The sequence below is a fragment of the Arachis hypogaea genome, chromosome 12 (genome assembly GCF_003086295.3).
Source record: "Arachis hypogaea cultivar Tifrunner chromosome 12, arahy.Tifrunner.gnm2.J5K5, whole genome shotgun sequence".
Classification (NCBI taxonomy): Eukaryota; Viridiplantae; Streptophyta; class Magnoliopsida; order Fabales; family Fabaceae; genus Arachis; species Arachis hypogaea.
The window spans coordinates 75,041,086-75,058,365 of NC_092047.1; the positions used below are offsets into that span (position 1 = coordinate 75,041,086).

General features: G+C 39.1%; 2 non-coding genes across 2 annotated transcripts; both read right to left on the reverse strand.

Moving 5' to 3' along the window:
- Positions 1-520: 520 nt before the first annotated feature.
- LOC112730838 (small nucleolar RNA R71) lies at positions 521-624 on the reverse strand. Its single transcript, XR_003166644.1, has one exon. It is a non-coding gene; the product is annotated as a small nucleolar RNA R71 (small nucleolar RNA).
- A 15,673-nt stretch (positions 625-16,297) lies between these two features.
- On the reverse strand, positions 16,298-16,401 carry LOC112731763 (small nucleolar RNA R71). The gene has a single exon (XR_003167525.1). It is a non-coding gene; the product is annotated as a small nucleolar RNA R71 (small nucleolar RNA).
- Positions 16,402-17,280: the final 879 nt, after the last annotated feature.

Sequence of the window (17,280 nt, forward strand, 5' to 3'; positions counted from 1 at the left end):
ACTTAGAAGGGAAGCAAGAGGGAAGAGAGTACTGGGAGAAGAAGAATCTGAAGGAGAATCTGAGGACAATTTTGAGGAAGCTCTAGATCTCAACATGGATAGAGAAGTTCACAACCATGAGAGAGCTGATGGAAACAATGCCATTCCTGAGAGGAGGGTTCTTAGTTCATACATAAACCCAACCTCTGGGAATTGTGGTAGCAGCATTCAGAAACCACCCATTCAGGCCAACAATTTTGAGCTCAAACCACAGCTAATATCACTTGTGGAGAATCATTGTTCATTTGGTGGGAGTGCTAATGAAGATCCCAACCAACATCTCACAAAATTCCTGAGAATTTGTGACACTGTGAAGTCCAATGGAGTCCAGGAAGATGCCTATAAACTGCTTTTGTTCCCATTTTCACTTAGGGACAAAGCAGCCAAGTGGCTGGAATCATTCCCAAAGGGGAGTCTAACAACATGGGATGAAGTGGAAAGCAAGTTTCTGGCACGTTTCTACCCCCCACAAAAGGTCAATAGGCTTCGATCTGAGGTTCAAACTTTTAGACAACAAGATGGTGAAACTCTCTACGAGGCATGGGAGAGATTCAAGGATTTGACAAGGAAATGCCCACCAGACATGTTCCATGACTGGGTGCAATTGCATATTTTCTATGATGGACTCTCTTATGAATCAAGGAAGGCTGTAGACCATTCATCAGGAGGTTCATTGAACAGGAAAAAGACTGTGGAAGAAGCCATTGAAGTGATTGAGACAGTGGCTGAGAATGAGTACTATTATGCATCAGAGAGGCACAACACTAAGGGAGTCATGGAGCTGAACCATGTTGATACAATTCTAGCCCAAAACAAAGTGTTTGCCAAGCAACTAGCAGAGCTTACCAGGCAATTAGAAACAAAGCAAGTGGCTGCAATACACACACAAGATCAAGAGGAAGTAAGCATTGAAGGAGGTGATTGGGAAGAGGCCAACTATGTGGGAAACCAACAAAGGCAATCATATGATCCACATTCCAACACTTACAACCCAGGATGGAAAAATCACCCAAACTTTGGGTGGGGGAACCAACAAACCCAACCACAAAACCACAAACCTTACAACCACAACCAACATAACAATCCCACATACCAAAACTCCAACCAAAGATCATACCAAGCCACACAAAACACTTACTCCCAACCACCATATCATGGCCAAAATAATCAACCTACCCAACTTAATCCGAACCAACAATTTCAAGATCAATTAAACCGGATAGAAGGAATGATGGCAACCATGAGTCAAGACATAACCGAATTGAAAGGCTTCAGGGATGATGTGAGAGCTACCTTAAGGAACCATGGTGAAAAACTCAAGAGGATGGAGTCTCAAGTAGGAGAGCTATCTCAACAGGCCCCCAAATCAACTGCAGTGTTCCCTAGTGACACAGAAAAGAATCCTAAAGGGGAACAAAAGAGAGTGAGATGGGAAGAATGCAAGGCCATCACCATATTGAAGGAAGTCTCAGAAGAAGAAGGAATCAGACCCTCAAAACAGGAGCCAGAAAGCTTGAAGGAAGGTGTGGAAGAAGCTCAGCAAGAAAGTGAAACTGAGCAAGCCAAAGAACTGCAAAAAGGCATGATGGAAGCATATAAACCAAAAGCACCATTTCCTCAGAGGTTAGGAGGAGGTGAAAAAGGGAAAACCTATTCAAGGTTTTTAGAGACATTTAAGTCTCTCCATATCAATATTCCCTTTCTTGAGACTCTCCAGCAGATGCCAACACATATCAAGTATTTAAAGGAATTGCTGAGCAAGAAAAGAGTTTTAAAGGGAGGACAAACTGTAATAATGAACAAGGAATGTAGTGCCCTCATCAAGAAGGATATAATCTCTAAGAAAACAGACCCAGGAAGTTTTCATATCCCCTGCATCATAGGGGAAACAAAAATTGACAAAGGACTCTGTGATCTAGGAGCTAGCATAAATGTGATGCCTCTGACTCTTATGAAGAGACTACAACTGAATGAGGTGAGATCCACTGATGTAATCATACAACTGGCTGACAAAACTCAGAAGCAAGCTGAAGGGGTAGTTGAGAATGTGCTGGTGAAAGTGGGAAATTATTTTTTCCCCACAGACTTTGTCATTTTGGACATGGAAGAAAGCTACCTACACCCCATCATTCTGGGGAGGCCATTTCTAGCCACTGCTAGAGCACTCATAGATGTAGAACAAGGAGAGCTAATTTTGAGAATACATGATGAACAGCTCATTTTCAATGTTTTCAAACCTGCATCTGAGCCTGAACCAGAACATGAAAAGCCTAAGGATGAGAGTAGCCATCTGTGTTTGGAGGAAAGCAATCCGGCAGCTGAAACTCTGAAACAGTCCTTGGAAAGCAAACAAGAATTGCAAGAGTTAAAGCCACAAGAATCAATAGAAACAGATCAGAAGGATCCTCCCGGCATAAGGGTCAATGAAGAAAGCTTCAAGAGAAAGGGAAGAATTGTAAAGAAATTGCCAAGAGGGTGGAGAAACAAGAAAATTCCCACTGAAGGTTTCTCTCCGGGAGATAAAGTGATATCAAGTCATTATCTGCCAATCCCACCTGGCCTCAAAACAATTCCTTCCCAGCGCCCTCAAGTGTTCACAATCAGGAAAGTTCTTTCTATGGAACATTTAGAGGTCATGAAGGAATCAAGTGGGGACGTTTGCATAGTGAGAGGAGAAGACGTCAAGCACTACAATCCACCCTAACAAGGGACAACCGTCAAGCTAGTGACGTTAAAGAAGCGCTTCATGGGAGGCAACCCATGTTTTTAGTATCCTTAATCTTTAGTGTTTTGCTTTACATCTAATAAAGCATGGTTTCTTAAGCATGAACTTGAATCCTCAGGACAACTGCTGAAAGAGTGCACTAAACATTGCATATAAAAATGCAATTTGTCTCTAAGTGTGGTGTGCCTGAAGGCACCCCAAATTTTATTCAAAATGCATTCAAATTTTCATTCAAAATGCACAACCAAAGATTAAGTTTGGTGTTCCTCTTTGAACACGGTTCTTGAAAAGCAAAAAGTTCCTCTGGATTTCAAAATTCATGACAAGTATACCATTCACATGTTTTAATGCTTTGGTTTCAATTACTTAGGATAGTAAATTTGTTTAGAATCAAAGAGCCAAGGTGACTATGATTTATTAGAATTAAGCACATTCATTAAGGACAACCAATATGGATTTCATGTCATCAGGAGACTTGACCAAACACTAAGTTTGGTGTCCAAATAATAAGTGTGCATACATGTAGAAGCCACGGCTATAAGCTCATAAAGACAATCATTGATTTACATGTGCAAGTACTATTCATAATTCACATGGACCGAAAAATGATAGCAAACTTGTTTGTTTGTGCAGGTACAAAAGAAAAGACAAAAATGAAGGAAAAAGACAAAGGGAGGTACGGTGCTTGGTCAAAAAGAAAGTTCACAAGTCTTTGAAGCTAACACATGGGAAAAGGAAGTTCTGCAAGAAAAGATTGCTACATGTACAACCTAATGCACCCAGAATACTTCCAAGAAAATGAAAAGCAATTCGTCCTTTTCCCTAATTCATATATTTACCATCAAGCCACCCTTCACAAACCACCCTAGCCGTCCATTTTTCACTTATGGGCACTATAAAGAACCACTTGGGGAACGAGTTCAACACCACCAAATCTCCTTCATGCACATTTCCTTCATCATAGCATAAACTATCTCTTGCCGAAAACAACCTCCCCACACTTCCAACAACACTTCTTGCTTCACCTTGTCAACTTTAGCTTGTCACTTACCAAAACTAAAGAACCAATGGCAGCTTCATCTAGCCACAAAAGAAGAAAAGACAAGCAGCCAATGGAGGAAAACAGGGAATTCGATGCATGGAGATACAGATCAGTTTTCCATGAGATTCAAGCCGAATGGATGAGACCTAAAACGGTACTAGCTGAGGTTCCCTTTGACCTTGAAAAGGATGAGTTCCCAGGTGTTTGGGAAAAGATCAAAAAGCGGAAGTGGGAGCTCCTGACTAAGCCAATCACTAAAATCAACATCAACCTGGTGAAAGAGTTTTATGCAAATGCAGTAAGGGAGGATCCAACCAAGAAACCCACATACAAAAGCTATGTGAGAGGGGTGGAAGTTGACTTCAGTCCCAAAGCAATCATGAAAACCCTTGGCCTGAAAAACATACATTTCAGCCAAGCAAGTTATGAAGAAAGGATGATAGGAGAACCTGACTATGCAACTATTGCTGAAGACCTTTGTGCCATCAGAGCTGAATGGGTGAGAAAAACAAGAGGGGCTCCAAGAGTCTTGAGAAGGGGAGACCTAACACCTGAAGCCAAAGGGTGGTATGCAATAGTTAGGAGATCCATCCTACCCACTGCAAACTCTTCAGAAATAGTCCCTAAAAGAGCCATCTTGCTTCATTGCATCATGGTGGGAGGGGAGATCAAAGTTCATAAACTCATTGCTGAACAGATACAAGAGTTTAGTGAGAAAAGTGACCCTGAATCCTGGCTTCACTTCCCTAGCACCATCATTAGACTATGCATCGATGCCCAAGTACCACTTGAGGATGAAAGACCTAATTGGCTATATCCTGGATTGGCCATAACTGCGTACAGAATGACTCTTGGCCCAACTCCTCCAAGACATACAAGAAGAAGAAATGAAGAAGGGCAACAAGTGGAAGCCGAGCAAGAAGCAGAACAAGAAAGACAGGAAGGAGAAGACAGAGAAGAAGAGCAATAAGAGCAAGCAATTCCAGAAAGAAGACAACGAATTCCCAGAGACCCCATGGATATGAGCAGAATCCAAGAAATCATGGAAGGAATGTCTCAACAATACATGAGGTCTCAGGAGAGACAAGAGGACTTTCACCTAAAAATGATGGATATGCAAAGGAACTTTGAATCAAGATTCTTCGATCTGCAAAGGGAACAGAATTTACACTTACAGGAATCCTTCAGCCACATATGCCAACACCAAGACGCCAATGTCTTGGCAGTCAAGGAAGCCACCACTTTACAGAATGCAAGATACTCAGTCCAAGCTGATTACAACATCAGTTCGCAAATCAAGCTTAACTACATAGGGGAACATCTACACAAGATGGACCCAGCATTCCCAGCTTTTGATGAGTATTTCAAAGGGAGGAAAGAAGGAGAAATAAACAAGGCAATGATCCTTGAAAAAGGAGTGGAAGAAACGATGAAAAAGGCTGGATTCTGGAAAAAGCTCATGAGAAAAGACAAAGGAAGCACAAGTGGTCAAAAAGAGGCAGGAAGCAAGAAGAAGCAGGATCCTAAGAATTAAGAAGAACCAAGCAATAAATAAGAGGTGGTCTCACTCCTTAATAATCAAATGATAATTGGTGAATTGTCTTTATGAGTTTTCTTTCATTATGAGTCATTTAAGTTTTAATGTGAAGTCTCTAGTATGTGTGTCTGTTTATTGCTTTGAATAAAGTGAATGCCTAGATGTTTGGATATAACTTCACCGTCTTAAACAAATGCTTGCCATGCTTGTTCTGTTTCCAAAAATAAAAGAAAAGTTTGAACAAAAGTGACTTGGCTCAATTAGTGACAAATCAAGTAGAATTAAGTGGTGGTATGCATGCTTGATTGTTTAAGTCAGATCACTGGAAATAGAGTGTAGAATTATCATTTTTTATGTAGAAATTGAAAACTGTCTATGGATCTTGATGAATAAATGTCTTTGGCCATGAAAAAGAAAGAAAAAGAAGAAGAAAAAGCCACTGAAAAAGGCAACCAAAAAGCAAAAAAATTGAGAAAATAAGCTAGGCACCAATGGTTTGAACTTCTGAGACAAATGCCTGTGGTGTTTATGTATTAAGGATATGCTTGGATGAATAGGTTCTGAGGAGTGTTTCAACACTCGGTAACTTGGGTTAACTAACCCGGGATTATCAACCAAAAGTCCATTATCAAGAGCAACCTAAATACAAAACATTTAGTCACACAAAGAAGTGCTGGGCACCAATGTCTCAAGAAGAAATGTGAACTAAAATGCCTAAAGTGGATATGTGTAGTGCACTGATAAGAAAAAGAAAATGCCAAAGGCTTGTGCAACACATGACACTAAGCAAACAAGGAGCAAAGGAGCTCTAAGAAAAAGAAAAGAAAAACAAAGAAGAGAAAAGTGCCAAAGACATAAGAATAACAAGAGGCCATAGCAGTGTTTGATGGATGCAATGAAAAAGTGATAATCTTACCTGATAAGTATGAAAAAGTGATGCTGCAACTTTCTGCATAAAACCCTTCTGATGAACTTCAAATGCTTGCTAATATAGCCAATGTAATTGCTTTCTGTTCATACTTTCTTCTCAAATAACTCAGGACTTGCTTAGGGACAAGCAAGTATTAAGTTTGGTGTTGTGATGCCAAGGCATCTTAGGCTAGTTTCACTAGCATTTTTCTGTTAGTTTTAGTTGTTTTATGCATTTTCTTGAGCTTAAAGTAACCAAAAATGGTTAAATGAAGAACAAAGCAATGAATCATTCAACATGAAGATTTTGATGCAAATTCCATGAGTTTTTAGTTATATTATTTGAATGCTATGAATGGAAGATTTCTCATGAAATTTTGCAAGACTTTGATGCAATTGTTTGGATGATTTCAGGGAAGAAGAGGCTAAGCAAGGAAGTAACAAAATCAATAAAGGAAGCTTGAATATCACATGTGGAGTTTAAGTTCCAGTTTAAGCCTAAACTGGAGCTTAAACGCCAGAATCATGAAGGCTAAGAAATGCTGGAATTGAAGTTTAACCTCCAGTTTAACCTTAAACTGGAGGTTAAACGCCAGAATGAAAAGTCTCACCAAAGAAGCATTCCACGTTTAACCTCCAGTTTGACCTCAAACTGGAGGTTAAACGCCAGAATGATAATGCCACTCAGGAAGGAGTTCCACGTTTAACCTCCAGTTTAACCTTAAACTGGAGGTTAAACGCCAGAAATGGGAAGTGCACCAGGGAGCCATTTCCACGTTTAAGCTCCAGTTTGACCTCAAACTGGAGCTTAAACGTGTTCGACCAAGAACTTTCCTCCAGGGTTGCTTTCTCCAATTCCACGTTTAAGCTCCAGTTTGACCTCAAACTAGAGCTTAAACGTGTTCGACACCTCCAGGGCTACCATTCTAAGCTTCCACGTTTAACCTCCAGTTTAACCTTAAACTGGAGGTTAAACGTGTTCGACCTCCAGGATGCCTCCTTCCATTTCCACGTTTAACCTCCAGTTTGACCTTAAACTGGAGGTTAAACGTGTTCGACCTCCAGGGCTGCCCTTCCTATATCCACGTTTAAGCTTCAGTTTAACCTTAAACTGAAGCTTAAACGTGTTCGACTACATGACTCTCCAGGGCTGCCTTCTTCCATTTCCACGTTTAAGCTTCAGTTTAACCTTAAACTGAAGCTTAAACGTGCTTCTAAAAAAAGCCTCACTGGAAGTGTCTGGCGTTTAAGCTGCAGTTTAAGCTTAAACTGCAACTTAAACGCCACTCTTGGAAAAGGTTTCTGGGCCAAAAATATTGCGGTTTAAGTTAGTCTTTGAGCACAAACATTAACTTAAACTTACTCTGGTATGAAACCCAATTGAATATCATGGTTTATGGGATTGGGCCTGAAGGATTGATGAGTTTGAAATTTCAATTTATTGAGTCATGTGTCATTATTTGATTATCACTAAGTTGGCTCAATGAATGTTACAGAATTTGGATCAACAGCCTCATCAAGATTATGGATCATAAACCCAAGGCAAAAGGAAAGCAGGGAGAGGCCTCAAAGCCCAAGAAACACAACAGAAGCTCAATATAGAAAGTGTATAAATAGGATAGAATTTAAGTTAGAGGTGACTTTTGCAACTTTACCTTTTCATTTAGCTAGTTTTCATATCTTTGTAATTGAATTCAGAGCTATGACTCACTAAACCCCCTTTCATTGGGTTAGGGAGCTCTATTGTAATTCAATGAATCAATAATAGTTTATCTTCTTCTTCAATCTTTTCTCTTGAATTTTGTTAGAAAGCTTCTCGATCTAACTCCATTGGGTAGTTGTCTTGGGAAAGAAACTACCCATAATTGGAATCCTTCGGAACCTTGGGAAAGGAATGGAGGATTCATGCTAGAGAAGCTTTCTCACAGTGAATTGGATTGGGGTTTGGATGGATATTGTGACATGTAATCCTACCAAATTGTGGTTCATGAAGCTGTGTGGTATAATCAGTGATCGAGCATCATCTCTTCTTATGAACATTTAAACCAAGGGATTGGGAATTTGTTTGTTTTTAGAGAGAATTGGTGAGCCAAGGAATTGGGATCCAATCATATAAGATTGCCAAGCAAAATTCAATGAATGCATTGGTTGAGGAAGAGATATACATGTTTTGATTCGGAGATCTCAATATCTCCTAACACCCAATGAATTCCCCATTTCTGATTTCCACTTTCTCTTTACATTCTGCAATTTAATTCATGCAATCACCCCCATCCCTTTTAATTTCAGCAATTTAACTTCTGCTATTTAATTCATGCAAATTTAAGATTCCGCCATTTCAATTCCTTGTCATTTACTTTTCCCGCCAATTTTACATTCCGTAATTCTCATATAAATCTTGATTCCGCTCAACTAGAACACACTTCTAATCCGAATTGCTCACTCAACCAATCCTTGTGGGATTCGACCTCACTCTATTGTGAGTTTTTACTTGACGATAACCGGTGCACTTGCCGGAAGGAATTTTGCCGATCGTGCAATTTCCTAAATCGTAGCATAACAAGTTTATGCGCATCACCACACGGCTAATCATCTGTCGATTCTCACTCATGTTGGAATAGGATCCATTGATCCTTTTGCGTCTATCACTATGCCCAACACTCGCGAGTTTAAAGCTCGTCACAGTCATCCCATCCCAGATCCTATTCGGAATACCACAGACAAGGTTTAGACTTTCCGGATCTCAAGAATGCTGCCAATTAATTCTAGCTTATACCACGAAGACTCCGATCTTTCGAAATGGAGGCTAAGAGATACACACTCAAGCTATTGCAGATAGAATGGAAGTGGTTGTCAGGCACGCGTTCATAGGTGAGAATGATGATGAGTGTCACGGATCATCACATTCATCAGGTTGAAGTGCGAGTGAATATCTTAGAATAAGAATAAGCTTGAATTGAATAGAAAAACAATAGTACTTTGCATTAATTCATGAGGAACAGCAGAGCTCCACACCTTAATCTATGGGGTGTAGAAACTCCACCGTTGAAAATACATAAGTGATAATGGTCCAGGCATGGCCGAATGGCCAGCCGTCAAACATGATCAAGAGATCAAAAGTGATACAAATATAGCCTCAAAAGATGTGAAATAAATCACTAAAAGTAGTTTTTATACTAAACTAGTAGCTAGAGTTACAGAAAATAAGTAACTAAGTGCAGATAGTGCAGAAATTCACTTCCAGGGCCCACTTGGTGTGTGCTTGGGCTGAGCATTGAAGCTTTCATGTGTAGAGACTTCTCTTGGAGTTAAACACCAGGTTGCAGCCTGTTTGTGGCGTTTAACTCTGGTTTGTAACCTGTTTCTGGCGTTTAACTTCAGAATAGGGCAGGAAGTTGGCGTTTGAACGCCGGTTTGCGTCATCAAAACTCGGGCAAAGTATGGACTATTATATATTACTGAAAAGTTCTGGATGTCTACTTTCCAACGCAATTGAGAGTGCACCAATTGGGTTTCTATAGCTCCAGAAAATCCATTTCAAGTGCAGGGAAATCAGAATCCAACAGCATCTGCAGTCCTTTTTCAGCCTCTGAATCAGATTTTTGCTCAGGTCCCTCAATTTCAGCTAGAAAATACCTGAAATCACAGAAAAACACACAAACTCATAGTAAAGCCCAGAAATGTGATTTTTGCATAAAAACTAATAAAAACATAGTAAAAACTAACTAAATCATACTAAAAACTACCTAAAAATAATGCCAAAAAGCGTATTAATTATCCGCTCATCACAACACTAAACTTAAATTATTGCTTGTCCCCAAGCAACTGAAAATTAAATAGGATAAAAAGAAGAGAATGTACTATAAATTCCAAAATATCAATGAAACTTAGCTCCAATTGGATGAGGGAGACTAGTAGCTTTTTGCCTCTGAACAGTTTTGGCATCTCTCTTTATCCTTTGAAGTTCAGAATGATTGGCATTTATAGGAACTCAGAATTCAGATAGTGTTATTGATTCTCCTAGTTCAATATGTTGATTCTTGAACACAGCTACTTTATGAGTCTTGGCCGTGGCCCAAAGCACTTTGTTTTCCAGTATTACTACCGGATACATAAATGCCACAGACACATAACTGGGTGAACCTTTTCAGATTGTGACTCAGCTTTGCTAGAGTCCCCAATTAGAGGTGTCCAGGGTTCTTAAGCACACTCTTTTTGCTTTGGATCACGACTTTAACCGCTCAGTCTCAAGCTTTTGGGTTGAAACCTTCACGCCACAAGCACATGGTTAGGGACAGCTTGGTTTAGCCGCTTAGGCCAGGATTTTATTCCTTTGGGCCCTCCTATCCATTAATGCTCAAAGCCTTGGATCCTTTTTACCCTTGCCTTTTAGTTTAAAGGGTCACTGGCTTTTTGCTCTTGCCTTTTGGTTTAAAGAGCTCTTGGCATTTTCTGCTTGCTTTTTCTTTTTCTTTCTTTTTCTTTTATTTTTGCCATTTTTTTTGCAAGATTTTGCTTTTTCACTGCTTTTTTCTTGCTTCAAGAATCAATTTTATGATTTTTCAGATTATCAAATAACATTTCTCCTTTTTCATTATTCTTTCAAGAGTCAACAATTTTAACATTTAGAAACAACAAATTCAAAAGACATATACACTGTTCAGGCATTCATTCAGAAAACAAAAAGTATTGCCACCACATCAAAATAATCAAACTAATTTCAAGGATGAATTCGAAATCATGTACTTCTTGTTCTTTTGTGATTAAAAACATTTTTTCATTTAAGAAAGGTGATGCATTCATAGGACATTCATAGCTTTAAGACATAGACACTTAGACATTAGTGATCATGTAATAAGACACAAACATAGATAAAACATAAGGCATAGGAAACAAAAAACAGAAAAATAAAGAACAAGGAAATTAAAGAACGGATCCACCTTAGTGATGGCGGCTAGTTCTTCCTCTTGAAGATCTTATGGAGTGCTTTAGCTCCTCAATGTCTCTTCCTTGCCTTTGTTGCTCCTCCCTCATGACTCTTTGATCTTCTCTAATTTCATGGAGGAGGCTGGAATGCTCTTGGTGCTCCACCCTTAGTTGTCCCATGTTGGAACTTAATTCTCCTAGGGAGGTGTTAATTTGCTCCCAATAGTTTTATGGAGGAAAGTGCATCCCTTGAGGCATCTCAGGGATTTCATGATGAGGAATTTCCTCATGCTCTTGTTGAGGTCCATGAGTGGGCTCTCTTGCTTGCTCCATCCTTTTCTTAGTGATGCGCTTGTGAGATGAATCTCTCCATCTCTCATGACTCAGAGTTGGAAGCAACTGCCTTTCCTTTCTACTTTCTACAGGTTTCTCCGGCCTTAGGTGCCATAAATGGTTATGAAAAAACAAAAAGTAATGCTTTTACCACACCAAACTTAGAAGGTTTACTCGTCCTCGAGGAAAAGAAGAAGGAAGGGAGTAGAAGAAGAAGAAAATAGAGGAGATGGAGAGGTGAGAGTGGTTCGGCCAAGGGGAGAAAGAAGTGTTTATGATGTGTGAAAAGGAAGGAGGGGTTTATATAGGAGTGGAGAGAGGGGTAGGGTTTCTGGGAAGAGATATGGAGGTGATTGGTGAAGGGTATTTGGGGAAGAGTGTTATGAAAATGTGTGAAGAAGGGAGAAGAAGAGGTGGGGTAGGTGAAAATCCTGTGGGGTCCACAGATCCTGAGGGGTCAAGGACTTATCATCCCTACTCCACTTAGGCGTGTAAATACCCTTAGAGTGCAATCCTGGTGTTTAACGCCAGACTACTGCTTGTTTCTAGCGTTAAACACCAAGCTGTAGCCTGTTTCTGGCGTTAAACGCTAGACTGTAGCCTGTTTCTGGCATTTAACACCAGCTTGATGCTTCTTTCTGGCATTTAACGCCAGTCCGATACTTTTTACTGGCGTTTAAACGCCAGTAAGCTCTTCCTCCAGGGTGAGCTATTTTTAATGCTGTTTTTCATTCTGTTTTTTATTTTTCAGTTATTTTTGTGACTTCACATGATCATCAACCTAAAAAAAACACAAAATAAAAGTGGAAAATAAATAGATATAATTAAATAACTGATGAGCGGATAATTTATACGCTTTTTGGCATTATTTTTAGTATGTTTTTAGTATATTTTAGTTAGTTTTTATTATGTTTTTATTAGTTTTTGAATAAAAATCACATTTCTGGGCTTTACTATGAGTTTGTATGTTTTTCTGTGATTTCAGGTATTTTCTGGCTGAAATTGAGGGACCTGAGCAAAAATCTGATTCAGAGGCTGAAAAAGAACTGCAGATGCTGTTGGATTCTGACCTCCCTGCACTCGAAGTAGATTTTCTGGAGCTACAAAAGCCCAATTGGTGCTCTCTCAATTGCGTTGGAAAGTAGACATCCTGGGCTTTCCAGCAATATATAATAGTTCATACTTTGCCCAAGATTTGATGGCCCAAACAGGTGTTCCAAGTCAGCTCAAGAATTTTGGCGTTTAACGCCGGAGCTGGCACAAAAGCTGGAGTTAAACGCCCAAACTGGCACAAAAGCTGGCGTTTAACTCCAAGATAAGTCTCTACATGTGAAATCTTCAATGCTTAGCCTAAGCACACACCAAGTGGGCCCGGAAGAAGATTTCTGCATTAATTACTTATTTCTGTAAACCCTAGGCTACTAGTTCTCTATAAATAGGACCCTTTGCTATTATATTTTATACTTTGGATATACCTTGGATAGACCTTTTCACATTTGGGGGCTGGACTCACGGCCATCCCTAGACCTTCTTCTTATGTATTTTCAACGGTGGAGTTTCTACACACCATAGATTAAGGTGTGGAGCTCTGCTGTTCTTCATGAATTAATGCAAAGTACTATTGTTTTTCTATTCAACTCAAGTCTATTTCTTCTCCAAGATATTCATTTGCACCCAAGAACATGATGAATGTGATGCATATGTGACACTCATCACCATTCTAACCTATGAACGTGTGACTGACAACCACTTCCGTTCTACATGCAAACAAGCTTGAATGTGTATCTCTTGGGTTTCTAATCTAAGATTAGAACCTTCGTGGTATAGGCTAGAATTATTGGCGGCCATTCCTGAGATCCAAAATGTCTAAACCTTGTCTGTGGTATTCTGAGTAGGATCTGGGAAGGGATAACTGTGACGAGCTTCAAAGTCACGATTGTTGGGCATGTGACAGACGCAAAAGGATCAATGGATCCTATTCCAACATGATCGAGAACCGACAGATGATTAGCCGTGCGGTGACAGCGTGCGTAGAACATTTTCACTGAGAGGACGGGAAATAGCCATTGACAACGGTGATGCCCAACATAAAGCTTGCCATGGAAAGGAGTATGAATGATTGGAAGAAGGCAATAGGAAAGCAGAGGTTCAGGAGGAACAAAGCATCTTCATACGCTTATCTGAAATTCCTACCAATGAATTACATAAGTATCTCTATCTCTATCTTTATTTTATGTTTTATTTATCTTTAATTATCAATCCTCCATAACCATTTGAATCTGCCTGACTGAGATTTACAAGATGACCATAGCTTGCTTCAAGCCGAAAGTCTCCGTGGGATCGACCCTTACTCACGTAAGGTATTACTTGGACGACCCAGTGCACTTGCTGGTTAGTTGTGCGGAATTGTGACAAAGTGTGATTCACGTTTGAGAGCTCTAAGTCCTTTGGTGCCATTGTTGATGATCACAGTTTCGTGCACCAAGTTTTTGGCGCCGTTGCCGGGGATTGTTCGAGTTTGGACAACTGACGGTTCATCTTGTTGCTTAGATTAGGTAATTTTACTTTTTATTTTCGAAAAAAAATTTTAAAATACAAAAAAAAATTTCTATTTTGTTCTTCGGAGTTTTTAAGAATGAATTCTAGAGTTTCATGATGATCTGTTGAAGTCTGGCTGGCTGTGAAGCCATGTCTAATCTTATTGGACCGAGGTTTCAATTTATCATCACAAGAGCTTATTGATTTCTATCAATTTTGCTATTGTTAGCAATGATCTGTTAAAGCTTGGCTGGCCATTGGCCATGTCTAGTGTTTTGGACCGGAGCTTTCACTGAAAGCTTGGCTGGCTAGTAAGCCATGTCTAATTCCTGGACCGGAGTCTTAGACTAACATTGCAATGATTCCTGGAAATCTTATTAAAAATTTTGAATCCCTTTATTTTCTTTTCCACTCAATTTTTGACAATCACAAAAAATTTATAAAATCATAAAAATAAAAAATATTTTATGTTTCTTGTTTAAGTTTAGTGTCTAGTCTTAAGATTGGTGTCAATTGCATGTCTTTATTCTTCTAATTTTCGAAAATTACATGCACTATGTTCTTCATTAATCTTCAAATTGTTCTTGATGATTTACTTGCTCTGATCTTTAAATTCTCTTGTTTTGTGTGTTTTGTTGTTTTTCTTATGCATTCTCAATTTGTTAGAGCCTCTAATACAAAATTTCTAAGTTTGGTGTCTTGCATGCATTGTTCATTTGATCTTAGTTGCATTTTTATTGTTTCTCATCATCAAAAATTCAAAAATATTTTCAAAACTATGTCTTTTCAAGTCAATAATATAGAGAATTGAAGATTCAGAACATTCAGCAGAGGAATCAAACAGAAAAAGCTGGGCGTTCAAAACGCCCAGTGAAGAAGGAAAACTGGCGTTTAAACACCAGCCAGGGTACCTGGCTGGGAGTTTAACGCCCAAAAGGGTAGCATTTTGGGCGTTAAACACCAGAATGGATACCATTCTGGGCGTTTAACGCCAGGATGACACTAGATGGAAGATTTTGTTTTTAATTCAAATCTTTTTCAAATTTTCATAATTTTTCAAAATCAAATCTTTTTTAAATCATATCTTTTCAATCATATCTCTTCAAAATCAATTTCTTTTCAATTTTTTTTATTTATTACTATTTTCAAAAATCCTTGCTACAATTAATAATTTAATTCAAAATTTTCTAGTTGGTACTTGCCTATTAAGAAAGGATCAAAAGTTTTAATTCTAGAATCATATCTTCTAATTTCTTGTTAGTCAAGTAATCAACTTTAATTTTAAAACTTTCTCTTTTTAATTTGATTTTCAATCATATCTTCTCAATCATATCTTTTCAATCACATCTCTTTCAAAATTAATTTTCAATCATATCTTTTTAATTTCTAATTTCAAAATCTTTTCAAAAATCACTTAATTTCTTTCCCAATCTTAGTTTTCGAAAATCATCAATCAAATTTTCAAAATTTCTTTTAATTATTTCAAAATCTTTTACTTTAATTTTGAAAATTCTTTCCCTCTTCTCACATCCTTCTATTTAAGGGACTAACACTCCTCCTCAAGGTGCAATTCGAACTCTATCCCTCTTGATAAGTTCGAATTCTCTTCTATCTATCTTCTCCTTCTATTCTTCTTTTCCTCTGACACCTCAAGGAATCTCTATACTGTGACATAGAGGATTCCATACTTTTTTCTTCTCTCTTTCATATGAGCAGGAGCAAAGACAAAGACATTCTGGTTGAGGCTGATCTCGAACCCAAAAGGACCTTGAAGAGAAAGCTGAGAAAAGCTAAAGTACAACTCTCTGTAGAGGGCCTAACAGAGCTCTTCAAGGAGGAAGAAGCCATGGCAGCCAAAAACAACAATGCCAACAATGCAAAGAAGGTGCTTGGTGACTTTACTGTACCTACTCCCGACTTCTATGGGAGAAGCATCTCAATCCCTGCCATTGGAGCAAACAACTTTGAGCTTAAGCCTCAATTAGTTTCTCTAATACAACAGAATTGCAAGTTTCATGGACTTCCATTGGAAGATCCTCATCAGTTCTTAGCTGAATTCTTGCAAATCTGTGACACTGTCAAGACCAATGGGGTTGACCCTGAAGTCTATAGACTTATGCTCTTCCCTTTTGCTGTAAGAGATAGAGCTAGGACATGGTTGGATTCACAACCCAAAGAAAGCCTGAACTCTTGGGAAAAGCTAGTCAATGCCTTCTTGGCAAAGTTCTTTCCACCTCAAAAATTGAGCAAGCTTAGAGTGGAAGTCCAAACCTTCAGACAGAAGGAAGGAGAATCCCTCTATGAAGCTTGGGAAAGATACAAGCAATTGATCAGAAGGTGCCCTTCTGACATGCTCTCAGAATGGAGCATCATAGGTATATTCTATGATGGTCTGTCTGAACTATCTAAGATGTCATTGGACATCTCTGCTGGAGGATCTCTTCATCTGAAGAAGATGCATGCAGAAGCTCAGGAACTCATTGAAATGGTTGCAAATAACCAATTCATGTACACCTCTGAAAGGAATTCTGTGAATAATGGGACAAATCAGAAGAAAGGAGTTCTTGGGATTGATACTCTGAATGCCATACTGGCTCAGAATAAAATATTGACTCAGCAAGTCAATATGATTTCTCAAAGTCTGTCTGGAATGCAAGCTGCACCAGGCAGTACTAAGGAAGCTTCCCCTGAAGAAGAAGCTTATGATCCTGAGAACCCAGCAATGGAAGAGGTGAATTACATGGGAGAATCCTATGGAAACACCTATAATCCTTCATGGAGAAATCATCCAAATCTCTCATGGAAGGATCAACAGAGACCTCAACAAGATTTCAACAACAATGATGGTGGAAGAAATAGGTTTAGCAATGGCAAACCTTTTCCATCATCTTCTCAGCAACAGACAGAGAATTCCAAACAGAGCCATTCTGAATTAGCAACCATAGTCTCTGATCTAATTAAAACCACTCAAAGTTTTATGACTGAAACAAGGTCCGCCATTAGAACTTTGGAGGCACAAGTGGGTCAGCTGAGTAAGAAAATTACTGAACTCCCTCCCAGTACTCTCCCAAGCAATACAGAAGAGAATCCAAAAAGAGAGTGCAAGGCCATAACCATATCTCACATGGCCGAACTTGGAGAGAAGGAAGAGGCAGTAATTTCCACTGAGGAAGACCTCAATGGACGTCCACTGGCCTCCAAGGAGTTCCCTAATGAGGAACCATGGGAATC